Here is a 6539-nt window from a genome sequence, read left to right as displayed (position 1 = left end):
TGGTTTTAAATAATCTTTGTTGCCCGTATTTTAGTGTCCTTTTTAAGATTCAGTCTCCGATGCTATGTTGCGACATAAGTTTGGGTTTCCTCGTCACCTGTGTTGTTAGAGTCTGGAAGAAAGACAAAACTCGGTATTAAGTGAAAAAAAAAAAAAAATTGCACAGAAAAGTAAATACAGCAAATAAAGTGTGTAGTCCGTGCGACTTGGCAAGTGAGTATGACTTGTACGTGCTGAAGTACATATTCTCCCGGTCTTTATAATATTATCCTTGTGGTTTGAGTTGTCCCCCTTTGCAAATTGGCTGTTTGGAGAAATGGAAAACTAGATGGCTCTGTGTGGTTTGAGTTGTCCCCCTTTGCAAATTGGTTGTTTGGAGAAATGGAAAACTAGATGGCTCTGGTTGATAGTCAATTTGCATAAGTGGAGAAATGGGCAGCATATAAATGGTACTTTGCTTTTTTGTTTTAAGCAGGCGTGAAGAGCGCAGAGAGTGAAACGACGGTTGGAAGAAGTGACGGCGAATTCTTTTTGTGACGGTGAATTATTTTTCGACGTTGAAGAGCTTGACCTTTTGGAAGGAACAGCTGTGTCTTATATATATATATTTTTAATTTCTTTTTTTTTCTACTTCACTACAATCCTTAGGGCGGACGCATAACGACAGAAACAAACACTTGATTTGACACGAACGTTTGATTTTCTAAATGTGTACATTTGCTTTGCTACGTTTTCTGTATTGAAACAGGCAATGTGATGGTGAGAATAAATACCAAAAAACGATGGAATACCATGCAATCCGAATGTTAAATACACATTGCAGCAAACGATCCTAGCCTTCATACAGCAAACAAGTGGTAAGAGTGCTCATTAGCGCCTGTTTATAGAGCCATAGTTGCCCATGACTGGTTGTGAAATGGATTTCAGATATGACTGGCAAAGAAATTGTGCATGTCATTTGTTTGTTTTCATTGGCACCTGACTCATTTGCATACAACGTGCAGCCGTTTTCTTCTTGCAGGTAAATCCTTGCTATAAGCACATTTTCCAGTTGAGTTGGTGTGTCAAAGAGAGAGAGGGAAAGAGAGAGAGAGAGAGAGAGAGAGAGAGAGAGAGAAGATGAAAGGTTTTAAATGGACCTTTTTATGCAAATGTTTTTCCTTTGATCTGTTCTTCTTCCTATTCCTCCTATCTGCTCTAAATATTTTCCTCTATTGTAATATTGCTAATGTAAAACATTTATTTTTGTTTTGTAGATTTATCCAGTAAAGTACGCACATTGTGGAAGGTTAGTACCTTTCTGACTGGCAGTAGCTAACCAGAGATACTGCTATATTCCATTCCACATCCTAATGAACAACCTAATACACACACACACACACACACACATTTATGTGAGTGTGTGTATTGTGTGTGGGGGTAGTTTTAGAATATGTATTAATTTAGGAGAGTTGACATTAATGCTATATATATATATATATATATATATATATATATACTAGCAAAAGTACCCATCGTTGAGTGGGTTCAAAAACAGCCTACAGAAAATGGACTCTGATTTATTAAAGTATGATAGGTTATGAAAAGGAAGGGTTGTGAAGAGATAGCTTCGAATTTGGGGGTATCAAAACTAAAGCAAAATATGATGAAAGTAAAAAAAAAACAACACAATCTATAAGAAGCTAAATAAGACAGGCATTCAAATAACAAAACTAAACTCTTTAACAATTAGGGATCTAACACATAAAATTATGACTAATACCAACACTAACACCAAAGCCGGAATATATTCCATACTCTGCCTTGATTGTGGAAGAATATACGTAGCAGAAACTCGACGAATTTTAAAGAAAAGAATGTATGAACACAAAAGAGATGTAAAAAACAACAATACACTCAACGCCATATTTTGTCACATCATGGAGAACAACCATCATTTTAATTTTAACAAAGCGACTTTCCTTAAACACATACATAATAGATCCACACAACGTTTAATCGAGTCAGCTATAATCTCCCATGCCAGCAATATAATTAAACAAAGAAAAGTTTTTTTCCACATTGCTTCCTATCTGTCGAAAATAATTATTAAAGAGAACAATTTAGACACAGGTTAAACTCGAAATATGTATATATTAAAAAAAAAAGAAAAGATCCACTCGTAATTTCACTTCATTTTATTATTTTTATTTTACTTATTTACTGTATTTTATTTTATCAGTGTCTATTTTTAGACCCCATTTTATCACCTATTCTTATTTTTAGACGCCATCTACAGTTACTACGTTATTTTATCCCAATTCAATTATCTCATTTTTAAAAACTCCCTTCGTAATCTCGTTTCATTTTATTTACTTAATCTATCACGGTTATATTTCCAGATGCAATCTTTTAAATCTCTACGATATTTTAACTTTTTGACGTAATCCACTACGCTAGTTTACTCTAATTTATTATTTTCTCTAATCATAAAATGTATGTATATAGACATCTAATTTACATAAGGAAAACACGCTGTTCTCCCCCATCATTATATATAACCCCAAATCTTCCAACTCTCTCGTCAATGACCATCGCTCTTGAAAAAGCTCGCATAAATCGGGCGAAACGTTAAGTATTCAGGTCCTTTCACCTCCATTTTATTTCATATCGTCGGATTTAATCCAGCTCAACAATCATATATATATATATATATATATATTGATTTCGACTGTGGATATGAAAACTTGAATATATTAAACTAATACAGTTAGAGGCAATGGAATGTAGATGTAGATATTTAAATCAATGTTTACGATGATGTGGTTTGAACTTAAGTAATATTATTGAATGTTATATTTCAGTCACAAGAATGGTTGAATATAGAGTATCATGCTTTATGCATTCTTTCCAGTTGCTACGAAAATTTGTCATCACTACTTCATCTTGGTCCTAGAAGACTAAGAATGACCTTGGTAACAGAGGGCTTCACTCTTGCCTTCTTCGGGGGTGGTGAGTTCAAGTGCTTCCAATTTATTAACTGAATTGACTGAAAGGTCTCTAGATCATAGTGATATGGTAGATCCAGGTTTCATCCAGTTTTTTTTTTTTTTAAATTGACACATCTCCAAATTCATCCTCGAGCCCTCAACACGTTCTCGTTTTTAACAACATACGAATCAATCTGGCTGACACCTTATGCATATATATATATATATATATATATATATATATATATATATATATATATATATATATATATACTAATCTTGACCTACTGGGCTATTTGACAAATAGTTACGTGCCAATCTATTAAATGGCAACCTTAACTTTATTGATATATATCCTATCCCATCAATGGCAGGAAGGAGTCGACCAGGTCTGGGAGCTGTTCCCACAGATTTCAGGCCATGTTTGAATTCACGATGCCAGCATTTAACAAGGTCATATGATGGGGCATCGTTACCATACTTTACTTCCATTTCATCAAAAGTCTCCTGTGATGTGCGTCCTTTCAAATACAAAACTGGATCACTGAACAATACTATACAGGCTCGATTTCACACCTGACTCAGTTTAAACACCTTTAAGTCACAAACCACAATTAGTTCAGAGCTGCAATTTGCCACATAACTCATAGAGATATAAATCATTGCATATAAAAAATTTCAGCTAAACAAATAGCTAAATCAGACAGCTGGGAGTAAGTCATTGAACGCCCCTCGTAATTAAGTTCTGAAAATATTTTTTATCCAAAATTAGGAAGTATCATTTTTTCCTTCTTGGTAATGCCATAGTTTTTTTTTTTTAATCGAAATCGCTCCAGACTAGACATGAAACCACTTGATGTAAGGAGCTAAAAAATACTACTTCAAGGTCAAAAACTTACTAACGATAAGTATTAGATGGAAAAGATTCTGGTGTAGAAAACAGTAAGTTTTCCCTCTTTGTCAGAAACATCGTTCATGGACAAAAAAAAAAAAAAAGGGGAAGCAAAAGTTACGCGGATGCTGAAAGTAAACCCAAGGTCCACTTTCTACACTCGTTAAAAATCTGTCGAAATTAGTTTACGGAAATTAGAATTGGTTCAAGTATGTGACTAATCCTTGAGTGTTTCTTAATTCTAAGACGTAAATGAATAACATTTTAGTGAAGAAAAAAGAAACAAAACGAAAAATCTTTTTACCAAAATAAGAATCTAAAAGCAGACACTTCCTCAGGACATAAACAATCCTAACCATTATGAAATGCGTGTGAATTAAAGCTCTAATTGTGCAAAGAATAGGCTTATTATATCGCAAGAAATGTGTGTGGGCATATCTTATTAAATTATTATCAATTAGTTTCAGATATACTTTTTAACAAAGTTCTCAGTGATTATGACAGAAAGTTTTCTTTGTTTTGTTCAACAACATATCAACCCTTTTCTGAGTTATTTAATGCTGGTCATTTTAATTTATTGTGCCAATTCCCTTATAATGTTACGGAGTTGTGATTGATCACGTGATGGTTAGAGAAATGGATACTTGTGCACTAGAACTGAATCATTTTTGGGGACATGGCGAAAGTGCAATTTGAGGACCAAATCGAAAAGAAAAACATCTTTTTTTGTTGTTTTTTTGTTGAGGAAGTGTTATTTTAATAACTATATATAAAAAATTTATTTTAAAACAAAATAGACATCTTTTTAATTTTTAATAAAAATGTTTGTAAATACTTTGTACATAAAGTCTTTGTAATATATTTCTTGAATTAAAACAAATATAAGAAACTTATTTTTTTTAAACAAAATAGACATTTTTTATTTTTAATAAAATATGATATTGCATTATTGAAATGCGTGTGAATTTTGAAAAATAAATTTTTCTTTCAAAATTTTAAATTTTCGTAATAAGTCAAACATTTTTTGTTTTAAAAACAACTCGGTTTTGTTTCTAATGGTTAATTTAATTCGTGAAAAACTTTATATTCATAAAATAAAATGAATGTCTATTTTGTTTAAATAAAACTATTTTGTGTTATAAGTTTCTTATATTTATTTAAAAAAATGTTTTTCAACAACAAAAAAAAACATTAATAAACACACACACACACACACACACACACACACACACACACACACACACACACATTTATTTCGATTCGATCCTCAGATTATATTTGTCTGCCCTTGCTATGCCCTCTTCCCATGTTTCACCTGAAAGCCGAGAAAGTGATTCCCTCCTAGTAAGGCACGTGCTGAGAATGGATATTTTCGAAAATAGTTGCTGAGAGATTATGGTAATCTCTTCTTCGTGGCCATCTAAATAAAAAGACAATTGATATTGAAAAACAGACCAATGAGTGTGGGATTGAAATAATAAATTAATATTTTTAATATTCTTTGCCGTGAATAGTCATCGATTCATGCTTGACTTACAAGTTATAGTTCATTGAAACAAATACTGATCAGACTATCAACATGGCGGATAGCCATTAGTTGCGTGCTCTCGTGTGATGAATGAATGCGTGAATGTGGGATTGACATGAAATTCTTAAAGATAAACTAAAATGACCGAAAAATGGACTGAAATGACTAAAATAAATAAAAAGTAAATGACTTAGAATGACTTTAATGAATTTAAGGATGAATTGAATGACCTTAAGAATGACTTGAATGCTTAAAAAATAACTGGAATCCTTCAAAAACAACTTGAATGATCTGGAGAATTACTTTAATGGCTATAAGACTGACTGGTTGTAAAGTGTGTGATCATTTTACATTAAATTAATACAGAAAAGTGATCCCCCACTTTATATCACAATAAGTACAGCATGTAGTAAGAACAGATACTACACTTTGATCTTGGCCTTTTGGCCAAGAAAAGGGTATTTATTTGCCCCCCCCCCACCGAGCAAATTAGGCGCAAGGCCGATTTTTAATGTGAGGAGTGAAGGGGAAATGGGGACCAACTCTCCGGGGAGTAGGGGAGCCGGATAATGACAATTGGTATGAAGGGTCGCCCCTGCATTGACCAAGGTCTTACATCTGGCGTCTCCCCCACATATGGTCCCTGCCTGCAGCATCTGCCGGAACAGACAGTACACTTCGATCTTGGCCAAAAGGCCAAGAAAAGCTTAAAAAGCTAAGAACAGCATCTATTAAGAACAGACCTTTGATCTTAACCAAAAAGGCCAAGCACAAAAGTGTTATGGACTGACCGACCGACCGACGGGGTGACTTATAGAGTCGCTTGCACGCGACTAAAAACATCTGATAACTACGTGTTGTGATAGTTTACTGCTATTTCTACATATGGGATAGATAAACACTATCTCTGTGACAAAAGTGACAGGATCACAGATAAAATAAGCCTGGGACTTATGTTGCATCAATAAAATCATAAAAAAAGACAAAAAAAACATAGAAGCTGTCGGGTTCAAAAGAAAGTTTTGAACATCGTGATCCTTTGATTTGATGCAAATGTTGGCCGTTTTGAATTTACAACAAACCAAATACAAATCAATGAGTAAGAAGAAAGAAATGGATCATAAATGAAATTAGTAACGAAATGCTATTA

General features: G+C 33.5%; 1 non-coding gene across 1 annotated transcript; it reads right to left on the bottom strand.

Moving 5' to 3' along the window:
- Positions 1-5647: 5647 nt before the first annotated feature.
- Positions 5648-5849, bottom strand: LOC145260885 (U2 spliceosomal RNA). Its single transcript, XR_013864375.1, has one exon. It is a non-coding gene; the product is annotated as a U2 spliceosomal RNA (small nuclear RNA).
- Positions 5850-6539: the final 690 nt, after the last annotated feature.

Source organism: Euprymna scolopes, chromosome 36 (genome assembly GCF_053919585.1).
Source record: "Euprymna scolopes isolate OS-2025 chromosome 36, ASM5391958v1, whole genome shotgun sequence".
Lineage (NCBI taxonomy): Eukaryota > Metazoa > Mollusca > Cephalopoda > Sepiida > Sepiolidae > Euprymna > Euprymna scolopes.
This window is presented reverse-complemented; position numbering and strand designations above follow the sequence as displayed.